This window comes from Thermobia domestica, chromosome 5, assembly GCF_964235325.1.
Source record: "Thermobia domestica chromosome 5, izTheDome1.hap1.1, whole genome shotgun sequence".
Taxonomy (NCBI): Eukaryota; Metazoa; Arthropoda; class Insecta; order Zygentoma; family Lepismatidae; genus Thermobia; species Thermobia domestica.
The window spans coordinates 9,864,505-9,876,905 of record NC_137458.1 but is presented as its reverse complement, the minus strand read 5'-3'; the positions used below and the strand labels follow the sequence as shown (position 1 = coordinate 9,876,905).

The 12,401-nt window shown below is 37.5% G+C and overlaps 1 long non-coding RNA gene across 1 annotated transcript in view; it reads right to left on the bottom strand.

Moving 5' to 3' along the window:
* The window catches only part of LOC145684586 (uncharacterized), a 1,210,652-nt gene that overhangs the window by 914,794 nt on the left and 283,457 nt on the right, over positions 1-12,401 (bottom strand). The window lies entirely within an intron of this gene.

Below are 12,401 nucleotides of genomic sequence, written 5' to 3'. Positions count from 1 at the left end.
GGCCCTGCATATGCATACAAGGGTTAAATCAAATCTCTCTGTTTTCGGACATTGAATATTTCCTTTATTCAACGATAATCTCTCTCTTACCATCGATGCTACCAGGCAGTGATCAGTGTCGCAATCAGTCCCTCTAAACGACCGGACATCAATTATGCTAGATTGCCTTCTTCTATCTACTAAAACGTAATCAATTTGATTATGTGTTTTCCCGTCTGGTGAGGTGCAAGTGTATTTATAAATGTCGCGATGTGAGAATTTTGTACTCTTCACGATTAGGTTTTTGGATGTTGCAAAGTTTACGAGTCTAACACCGTTGTCATTACTTTCCTTATGCAGACTTGTGTTCCTTATAATCGGTTTGAAAATATCCTCTCGTCCTACCTTCGCATTGAAATCCCCTAATAGAATTTTCATATGGTATCGCGGGAGTTGGTCAAATATCTGTTCCACTTCTTCGTACAATCGTCTTTTATATCGTCATCCTTATCTTCTGTTGGAGCATGTACATTTAAAACAATAATATCACACCACCGTCCCTTAAGAGTAATAAATGAAGTATGTCAATAACAAATTCAACCCGCTTAATTGCTGGTAATATTAGTTTGTGAACAAAAAACCCTGTTCCTAATTGGTGATTTTTATTTCCTTCCGCGTAAAATTTCCGGAATTCACATATCCATTTCCTTCTCACCTAACTTCCTGAACTCCTATTAGGTCCATCCTGTATTTCTCTCACTCACTCGTTACGGATTTTAACGCGCCTGCCCTATAAAGACTCCTAATATTCCATGTTCCAAATCTCATGTCCATTTTCTTTTGCTGAGGTCGTGCCAAGTTATCAGTCCTTGTCCGAAGCTTTTGTGAATGTTTCTGAACAAGTACTTTTTTTTTTTTACAGGATGAGTTTGTTAGCCTCACCCAAACCCTCAAGCTGGAGGACCACTCCTTGTCGTCTGTCCACGACTGCTTATTCAGTATATTTGCAGCTAACTCGATCCGCAACATGAGGACGCGCCATGCCGTGGTGACAGAAACCCACGTTACACGGGTAGTTTAATGCTGGCGAAACTAAATTGATTTTGGAAGAAGTTGATTGCGGCCCTTTCTGATGATAATTTCGCGGAGTCGCGCATCGTAGAAGTGTGTCAAGCGCGTAATTTTCATATGCGTCGTGTCACTGTGAATCGTATTATATGTAGAAATGCGGCGCAGAGCCCTACGTCCACCACACCGATGCGAACCGCTAGAAACCGGACTCAGGTGAAGAGGACTCCACAGCTATTGCGTGTGATTCGGCGTATGGTGACCTCCGAAAATCCACACACACAGCGTGCGATAGTCAACACATACTATATATCGCGCCATTTGCAGGAATTTACATTTCACGGTCGTTGGCAAGAGCAATCTGACGCACTGAAACCGTGTTCATGTAGCTGACGGAAAAAGAACTGCAGGAATTCTGTCGCCGTATGGAACAGGAAACTCAAATTTCGGAACTTTTCTTCTCTGATATCTCTGTCAAGCGTCCTCATACCAACCAAATAGACTAATATGCTTTCGTTCTCCTCAAACAGCATCTGTTCCATTGTCAAGTCCGTCCCGTCTCCGACCTGTGGAAAGCCTGTGAAGAGAAGTGGGATGCAATGTCCAGGGTCCGGCTACATTGCAGCCTCTTGCAACAGAAACATTGATGCTGGGCAATAATTAGGAGAGATGACCTACAGATCGAGCATAATCAGTGGCTTAAACATGGCATTTCCTAAGTAAGTAGCATATTCAAATTCGGCTCAGAGGGGCGCAGTGGCTCAGTGGTAGAGCGTTCACCTCCTGCTTCGATCCCAGCTCGCGCCGTGTGGACTTTGTGGTGGACAAACACCGTGCTCGTGGGTTTTCTCGGGGTTCTCCCGTTTCCTCCCACTTTCTTCATTCCACCATTTCTCCCACCATTACCGTCTCCTTTAGACTAACCCACATAACCGTGGGACGTAAAACTTAAAGATTTCATTTTTTTTTCAAATTCCGCTCAATATACAAGAATCAGTCAACTTTTGCCAAATTAAAAAGTACAGTATGTTGTTCGTTGCGAACAATACCGTTAATTGGCAGTCTTATTTTAATGGAAGGAATTGTTAATTATGTACTATATATGCAGCAAATTACGCAATTAACAAACAAATTGTATCGCTTGTTGCTTGTGTTTCCTAACGGTGAGAATGTTTGTGAATGTTTCGGTAATAACTGTAACATAACCCGATTTAATTTCAGAAACAGAAGTGGGATGGTGGAACTTTTTTTTTTTTTTTTGTTTCTTGTATCCAAGCGAAACTGAATATGTTTACTTGAATTCAGAGCAATTTTCATTTCTCTTTCTTTCATTCTTTCTGAGCTTATTCTGTTTCTTCTGCCAGACATGAAGAGAATTCCGTCGTGATTAAATGTGTAACATTCTCACCTGCCGCGTGGAAAACCAAGTTCAATCCTTGACGGAAAGTACACGTAGTAGTTTGGAACTCCCATGAAATATAGGTCCATGTCTCATATAGCCTCAGCTAGCCAAAGGAGAACAAACAAAACCTTAGAGTAGTTTATTTTACCTGGTTCTAACTTGTCTTTCCTTGTTCAATGAGTCTTTACATGTAGGGTCTCCAAAAAAAAAAAAAAAAAAAAAAAAAAAAAAAAAAAAAAAAGTGAATGGATTTTTTTTAAAGTAAAGAATGCTATACCAAAGTACGTGCTAACTTTTCCGGCAAACGATTCCATCGGGACTTACCTTCCTCCAAAACGAGTGCAAGGAACAAACGCTGGGAAAGATTGAGTAAAGGCCACTTCCGCCTGGGAAATGGTGAAGGAGAAGGGCAAAGGAAAGAAAGAGAGAAAGAGGGAAGGGAAGAAGATGCTAGAAACAAAAGAAAAAGAAAGAATCGTAGAAAAGCTTCTGAGAGTGGAGGAAAAGTTCTTTAATGCCCTTTCTCGGAAAGTTACCACTTGTTCTGTGAGGGGTAAGAAAAACACAAAAAGGGTGGAAATGAGAGAAAGAAAGAAAGAGAGAGAGATGAGAAAAAAAGCTTTTGTTGTTTCTTAAAAAAAAAAGAAGATCGAAGGTACTGAAGACACGTATAGAATAGAAAGAATTCCTTCCCCCTTCCTCCTGAACACAAGAAAAAGACAAAAGAGTGTTGGGAAGGAAAACACGAAGAAAAGACCGGAATTTGTAAAGACGCGCTACACCAATAACCACGATGACCACAAGTTTGAAGACGTTGACCTCGAACTGCAAGTCTTCACTTCGATCCCCACGACATGTGTTAAGTTTTCCTCGAAATACGAGTTCTTTTATGACTATATAGTTAGTACTGTATACGTGATTTCGTCTGTGAGATACTTGGATGCGAATTTTGGTGGAAACTTATTTAGAAATAGCGAGTTTAGCGCCCTGTCTCAACACCAAAACTATACGAAACATTAATTTACAGTTTAAGGCCCTACAGCAATCAGAACCACCGTAATGCATTCAAATTTCGTGGCTACCCTACTGGAAATCGAATTTGGGACCCCTGTGTACCAAAGACACACGCTATCCTCTAGACCAACAGGTGTGGTTTATTTAGTTCGGTTGCAGATTCACGCCTCATAAACTCGAAACAAACCACTGAAGCTTCCAAATGATTGTTACCAGATATATTTTCAGAATCAAATGAGGATACTATATTGGTGATCACTCTTCTACTGAGGCAACGTGCCCTCGGCAGCCCTAAAATGCAAGAGATTGGCAGTGCATGGAAACTCCAAATTATTAGACAAAGTTGATACATGAATAACGTGTTTTATTCAAGTTCATACGTAAGCACGGGAGGGGCGAAGATATTAAATGGCCGAACAATAACACACAAGTTTTAAAATAGCCATTTTCGCTGATCTAGTGGCAAGCCACAAGCCTTTCAAGTACAGGGCCCCAGGTTCGATTCCCGGTTAGAGAATACTGAGCTTATTACGATGATTCGGATTCCACTTTTATACGTAGTACCATGCCCAATACAGAATCAATGCTGAAAGGGACATTAAACTTCAAGAGATAATAACAAGTAAGTATCGTTTCATAGTGTGTGAAGCTAAGACTTCCACACTATGGGAATTCAATCCTCAAACTTGAAGTAGTTCATCTATAACTACTCATTCCAATAGAGTAATAAGATCAAAGACATGATCTGTTCCTCAGACGCTGAATTCATATCAATGCTCACTACCCCTTACTCATTAGTTCTATGGCGATAGAAGTTGAAACAAAAAATCATTTCTTTCAACCACTTTCAATTTGAAAAGAGGGTTAAGGGAGGAAATGAAACCTATTCTTGGGACACTGAATCAATTGCAATAAAACAGTTCCTCGATATCTCTTATAATTTCAGCTCTACGGATATCAGTATTGAAACCGGAAATAATATAAATATGAACCACTTCCGGCTTTGTAAGAGACATGTGAGTAGTCATGGTATATTGTTTTGAAATGCTGAATCGTTTACCAAAAAAGTTTGCTGCTATCTCTTACAGTTTTCCTCACATAGCGGTAAACGTTGAAACCGAAAATGATTAACTAAAACCACTTCCGGTTTGAATAGAAAGTTAACGGAGAAGACTGAACCTATTCTCGGGACGCGGAATCGATTGCAGAAACCCACATCTGGATATTTCTATTTTTGCTCTAATACCTGTGGACAGATGGACAGACGGACTAAGCAGTTCTATAAGACTCCCGATAGTTATGCATAGCATATTTTGGAAGTCTAAAAATACGCGTACGTAAGTTCAAAAGCAAGTACTGTTTCTTGCTTCTTAGCATTACCTCATTGACTGTGACAGGATTGTCAGGCACTGCTGCCGCGCTGAGTTTACTTCTATCGTCTTCTTGGATCAAAAGATCCGTTATATTTCAATGAAAAATTTTCTTGTAGGCCTTATATCTGGAGAGCTACATGTAGTGTATCCAAACCCAAACTATCACTTAACTCACTAATGATGTGCTTATTCCGTTAAAAAAAGAAAAAGAAAACTCAATTTAGGGGCCATTCAAAAATTTTGTGGCCCCTGATCGAAAAATTAAGATCGCAAACTTTTTTGGATCATCCCTAAAATGTTTGTCTTATTCTTCAGTTAAATTATGCATTCAATGAAATTTACCTTCGTGTATATACACACCAAATTTGCTTCTAACTTTCTAAAAAAGAAAGAAGTTGACTAATTTATTCGTACCACATATGTAAAAAGTAAATTTCTGTCTACATAAATTTGAAGAATTGAAAGTTCTTAGTGTTGCCCGCGAGACGAGACAAAACGAGAAATAAAGGCTTTCTTCGTTTCGTGTTGCAAATTGTATAAAATTCTCGTCCTGTCTGGATTCTCGAAGAATTCCTTGTCGTGTCGTCTCGATTCTGGTAATATATTTTCTCGTCTTGACTAGTTTTGTAGACTTATATAGGGTGTTTCAAAGCAACACTGACAACGTTTGGGAGGTAATTCCTACCACTAAGATAAGACGAAAAGTATAGACTATCCTGGGTGCACAAATGCTTACTTTCGGAGTTATAGGCTGCCGAAATCACGAAAAAATGAAGTTTAAAGGTTCATAGCTCCAAAACTAAGGAACCTACCGTAGTCGGATCAAGACTTCACTTAGGAAGTAATACGTGCGCAATCCAAAAGTACGTGTTTCAGCATCCTAAGGTATTCACGTAGCAATTTTTGCAGAGGCACTTTGGCTACGGACATATAATTTGAAGTACTCATACAGAAGTACCTGGAAATATGGACCTTTAAACTTCATTTTTTCATGACTTCGGCAGCCTATAACCCCGAAAGTAAGCATTTGTGCACCCAGGTTGGTCTATACTTTTTGTCTTATCTTGGTGTCAGGAATCACCTCCCAAACGTTGTCGGTGTTTATGAAACACCCTGTATATAAAAGGTATGCCCTTTATTCAACTGAAAGTTATGAGACTACTTTTGCGACCCCAGAGATCCGCGAAGGGTGTAATATAATACACATTATACTACATTTGTTGTTGAAGTGTATTGTTTAACAACTTATGTATCATTAAGCGTTGATGCCTTAAGAGTCTTCATCCCGGCGAAATTAAAATACCGCTAATTTTGCAGTAATTATGTGATATCTTCAAATAGATAAAAGATAATTGAAATGTGGAACAAGAGCGCCCTAGACAATATTATTTTACATGAGAAACCGTTATCACGACTCACTTATTTGCTTTTGATTTCGAGCCATTTTGAAAATCGGCATTTATTTTCGCGTTTCTAAACAGCTGAAAACGGAAAGCCACTAGGTGACTTGTGATAACGGTACCTCACTCAAAATAATATTGTCTAGGGCGCTCTTGTTCCATATTTCAATTATCTTTTATCTATTTGACGATATCAGATAATTATTGTAAAATTAGCGGTATTATAATTTCGCCGGGATGAAGACTCTCAATCATCCGTCTTCTTTAGGCTAAAGGGCATATTCATGGGACGTTAAATTGAGAATGTTGATTATTGCTCTTCGTTTTGTTCGTGCAATCCCTCCATCAATTTATGTTTCTTATACTATGAACTATGTAACACTACAAGGGGCCGCGTGGCTCAGTAGTAGATCGTTCACCTCTGGTGTATGCAGTCCCTGGTTCGATCCCAGTGAACTTTGTGGCGAACAAACACCGTGTGCGTGGGTTTTCTCAGGCTTTTCCCGTTTCCATCCACTTAAGTCATTCCACCCTTTGATTCATTTCTCATCATCACCGTCTCCTTTGGCCTAACCGGTACAACGGTTGGAAGTAAAACTGAAAACAATACAACAATGTCTGAATTTTAAGACTTGGGCGAACTAGTGTAGTCCTTGAGATAAGTGGAATTTCTTGTCTTATGTCAAATTCGAAAAATTACTTGTTGGCTCAACTGTCGTCTCGATTTCGAGACGAGATTAGAAATTTCTCGTCTCCTTTCCGAGATGAGGTTAGAAATTTGTCGTGTCCTTTTTGAGACGATTTTAGAAATTTATCTTCTCCTTTCTGAGACGATATTATAAATTTCTCATTTTCAAGGAGACATTAGATATTTCTCGTCTCCTTTTCGAGACGAGATAAAAAAATTTCTGCCCTCATTTTTGAGACGTTTAGAAATTGCTTGTCTCCTTTTCGAAATGAGATAAGATTTTTCTCATCTTCTTTTCGGGACGAGGTAAGAAGTTTCTCATCTCATTTTCGAGACAAGATTAGAAATTTTGTCATGTCGTAGTGAACACTAAAAGTTCTCCATCCATCATGGAAAACAGTTTAGCATGTAATGAAATTTACTCCGTTCCCCCTCTTTTCCATGGCTTTAACTCTTCACTCACCCACCACTGCGTGTATCGGTTGTTCCCACTTTGCAACGATGTAGTTTGTACTAGTCAATCTCTCTTTATTTTCCTAAACAAACACTAATTACGGTTATGTTGCTTTCAATCCATTAGCAACTCATTGAAATCATCAGGATTTCAAATATACACAAACATATACCATTCACACATACATATATACATTACATACAACATTGTATCAGATTTCAAATTAGTTTTATCTGGACGCAATATAATCATGGAAAATTCGACATACAGTTTGATTTGAGCTACAAACAAAGTTGTTAGTACAGTATGTTTGTTTGTTTTGTTTTTAAACAGTGTACAATAATAATAGGTACTTTCGAGCAATATTCATATATCGTATATATTGAGAAAAGAAAGAACCAGCCGCTTCCATATTATGTGTAATACATTTTCAAATGTTATTATTCCCTTCCGCACTTACTTTTTTTTTTACATAAACTGATAGAAAAAACATAATTAATATTGCAGTCGCAATAGAGACTTGGTTTTGTAGATATTTTCTCATTCCACTTTCCATTAACAACGGGAAATGTTGTTAATTAAAAGATTACTTAATTAATACTAGATTCCTGAATTAGTATCTACCTAAAAGCCGAATAAGGTTCTTCCTCTGACTTTGTTAATACTTTAAGAGAATCACCATTAAAACATTGTAATAATTAGTCATGAAAACAAATACGACAACAGGATACGGTTCTGACTTTGTTAATCCTTTAAGAGAATCACCATTAAAACATTATAGTAATTAGTCATGAAAACAAAGACGACAACAGAATACGGTTCTGACTTTGTTAATACTTTAAGAGAATCACCATTAAAACATTGTAGTAATTCGTCATGAAAACAAAGACGACAACAGGATACGGTTCTTACTTTGTTAATCCTTTAAGAGAATCACCATTAAAACATTGTAGTAATTAGTCATGAAAACAAAGTTGACAATAGGATCATACATTAATACTAATACGGTTGTTCAGTAATAGAGCGCTTACCTCAGGTCCTTGGTTCGATTCGTGGTTAAGTAAGTTTTATAACGATAACATTTATAAATATGTATATGTTGATATGGACAACAGTCCGCATCGTATGATATCATTTTTTATTTCTATGGCGAGACCTGAACATTTAACTTCGTAAGTTTTGTGGCCAGACATGTATAAACATGTTTTTCTGTACAGTTCTGATATAATACGAAAAGAAGCCATTAATAGTGGATCTATTCTAAATTATAAAGAAGGAATTTTGTGAAAAATAAAAAAGATAAATGCAGAAAATCTTCGGAAAATATATCGGTTTAAATATATTTTATCTTGAGTGTTATTATTGAACATTTAGTGAGTAAACTACGCTTTAATAAGTTCCAGAAATAATATAACAAGCTTGGGCTAAAATATACAGTAGATGTTATAGCTTGTGGTGGACAAAATAGCGTCTGTGAGTTTTCTCAGGATACTCCCCTCTCCTCTCGTATTATCATTCTACCGATTCTTCTATCATCATTCACTTGCCGTAATCATCCATTTCCCTTAGCCTAAAGGGTATAATCGTGGCATGTCAAACTGAAAAATTTCATTTCAGTTAGTTTCATGAATATTAGGACTAGCTCGGGAGAGTAATGCTCCCGGAAGTAGAAACGAGAAACACAGTTCTGATTGGTTGACGTTATCCACTTCTTGCCACGTTGCATTAAAATAGCAGAAATCAAACGCTTGCTGCTGTCGGCCTTCGTGGCCGAGTGGGCTAGCGGTATATGACGTGAGTTCAAACCCGGCCCGAGGAAAGTTCTTTTACGTTTTTTTTACATTTTTATAACACTTATTAAATTAAAATAATATGAAAATAATACTTAAAAAAGAGATTTATTTATTTTTGTGCAGATAAATAGTTGTAGTACTTATGCCCTTGTACTCCATGATATAGGGCTCGTTTTGTTCCCCTTGTACTTCATGATATAAATTTTGTGACCAACTTAAAACAACTGGCTAGGATAGCGCGTAAAACAGCTGGCTAGAGTAGCGCGCGGAAAAACATACTTCCGGGAGTATTACTCTCCCAAGCGGGTCGTTGAATATTGACATACTTTTTCTTCTATTTTTTTTAATATAACTAATACGTATTTAGCTAGTACTAGTATTCTAAGCACTTCTTGCTCAAAATCTTCCTCCTGGCTTCGGAATCGAAACCATTCATCTAATAGAGAGTATCATAACCTTATTTATAAGATGGTTTTCTATAGTGTTAGATCTTAGACTACGGTGACCAAATTGTCATCTAGAGAAAACGGGACACTTTTATTCCTGGATAGGTTGCTCCCCTAAATATATTTTTTTAGTCTCTCCGTTCTCTCTCTCTCTCTCTTTTTGAATCTCTCACTTACACTTTTTCGTTTTAAAACCCATTGAAAAGGTTGTGGAATTAATTAGATAATAAGTAACTATCAGCAGCTAATAAAAAATAAAATATTTGAAAATATTGCTAAAAATATATGAGCGCTCAAATCTATCCCCGACAGGATTTATAATTACTCTCAGCATCGGATTCCAACTCCTTTTATTTGCATTTTCTTACTTTTAAACATTACTTCATTTACAACTAGTTTTCTTTTTACTTTCACTTTTATAGTTCTATACTTCTGGTCACCTTTCGTAAATGGAAGTATGTTACATCTTTGTCAAATCACGAAAACACTGTACTATACTGATGACAACGCCTCAATCTTCCACCGCCCGTAACAGAGAGTAAAAACTGGTTACATTTGTTCTCCATAAGACTTTCAGCCCCTTGCACTGCCGTATGCGGAGTGGGGAGGCCTAGGAGGGAAAATAGTGCAGCCACCACATCTAATATTGCAAACGTCGTAATGACATTGCTCAGTAATTAGACATATCCCAATATAATCACATACCTTAGAAAATAATATAAATTAGGAAATTTTAGCGATTCGAAAGGTTTTTTGTACCCAATGTACGTAAATACGGGACATTTTGGCGTTCCGGGAGAAGTTTTGGGACACCGGGAATGGTAGTGAAAAAACGGGACAATCCCGTTTTTACAGGACGGTTGGTCATCCTATCTTAGACTATTATTAGCAAACTGTTCATCCTCTTTGGTCTTGTTATCCCATTTTGCTTTGACTATTGTCTTGTCCCAACATTTCTTGATCGTCCCTCAGGGGTGTTTGCTCATTTCTGGCCTTACACATATATCCGCCACTTTCTTCTGTTCGCTCTAGGCTCTATTAAGTTTGACATCTATCATTCATAGTATGTCTCTTTGCTTTGCGCAGACGTGTCCTCCCTGGACGTATTATTCTTAAGCCATAACACTTAATTTCGGTATACCTTCCTTTGTTCACTAGCCACCTTCACCAAAAACATCCAGTTACCAAGAACGTTTTGAAAACTTTTCTTAATAAATTTAGAGTCGTACAGTGGTACGTCATTGATATGGAAATACAGTGTGATGAAACGACTACGTTTAAACGTGACCTCATAGTTGACCGATGAAAAGATGGTGAAATTGGGACAAGCTACAATGTCTGTGATACCTGTGTGGAACCAAAGAACACAAAGAGAACCATACGCAACAACGATAGAGTAGTGGCTCGCGTAATATGGCCAGACTGCGGAATATAAGACATTTGGTCCACATAACCGTGGCGGACCGTACAGTGTCGTCCATAGTGCTAGCTTGACGCTGGAGTAAGATAACGAGTGTGGACTCCAATGAGTCAGACTATTTTGCTGAAACCAATTCGGTGAAAAAACACTGGTAGTTCGTGGTTGACAGTACAAGAAGAGATCATAAATGTATATATACAACAATTGTACCTTCAATTGAATATGAAAACAGTTCCTGTTTTCATGACTTGATGGGTGAAAGAAACATCTTCTGGAATTTCAGCATCGCAAATGCTGTTGCTGTATTTCATCACTACTTACCTGAAAAGAAAGAAAACAAGGTAAAAAATAGTAAGTAGAAGCAAAGGAAGTTAATCTAATTTGGTAAATTTATGCATACTTATAAGTTTAAAAGAACGTAAAATGTTATTCTAACGACGTATAAGGAAGCCGGCTTCAAAGTGAATGAAGAAAATAGATACGCACATTGGCAAGCCTTATGTAATCAAATTGCATAATAAACAATGAGAAATATGTGGTTACAAGAAGTGCAATTAACCCTAGATTGTCATATGTATGGAATTACAAACACACGGCTTTCCCGTGCAGCGCAGCGTGTACGATTTTCTATCCATACACAAGAAACTTATATTGTACTTTTGTCGCGTTTCGTATATAAGTGTGTATGCAATTACATACAGATGGCGTAGAAGTCAAAATTTAATGTCCACTCCGCGTATATACAAAACTATACATAGAGGAAATCATACATTTATGCACCTAAAACAAAGGCGAAAACACAGTATTACGGTACTGGCGAACTGCTGCCAGTGGCGCACAGGTGATAACAGTCAACAATATATGGTGGCAGTCAAGGTGTTAATAATGGTGTATGGTGGTAAGTTGTATTCTATCAAACGATGAAATACACAATAAAAGAAACATTGTAACAATTAATTGTGAGTGAATAGTCTAATACAGTGGCAAGCCGTATTCACCAAACAACGCAATTAACAATAGAGAAAATGTGATAAGATATTCATGAAAACAGCATAATTGGTAATAAAAAGTATACAATGATATTGTATTCAAAACAATAACATAATTAATCCGAAAGAGATGTAGACGAGCCATCTTCAGGCAGAATGCATAATTAATAAACAAGAGCACTACTTGAGTAAATAACTTGTATGATAGTACATAGTACTTAGATCTAAGAATTCGTAGCGTTTAACGGGTAACAAAGATATAGGGTGGTCATAAAGTCTCTCCTTGATAACAAACATTAACCCGATATGGACGACGAAAACAAATTTGTAACGTTTCAACGTATTGTTGTATTGCAAGCCCGAGCATTTTTTTTT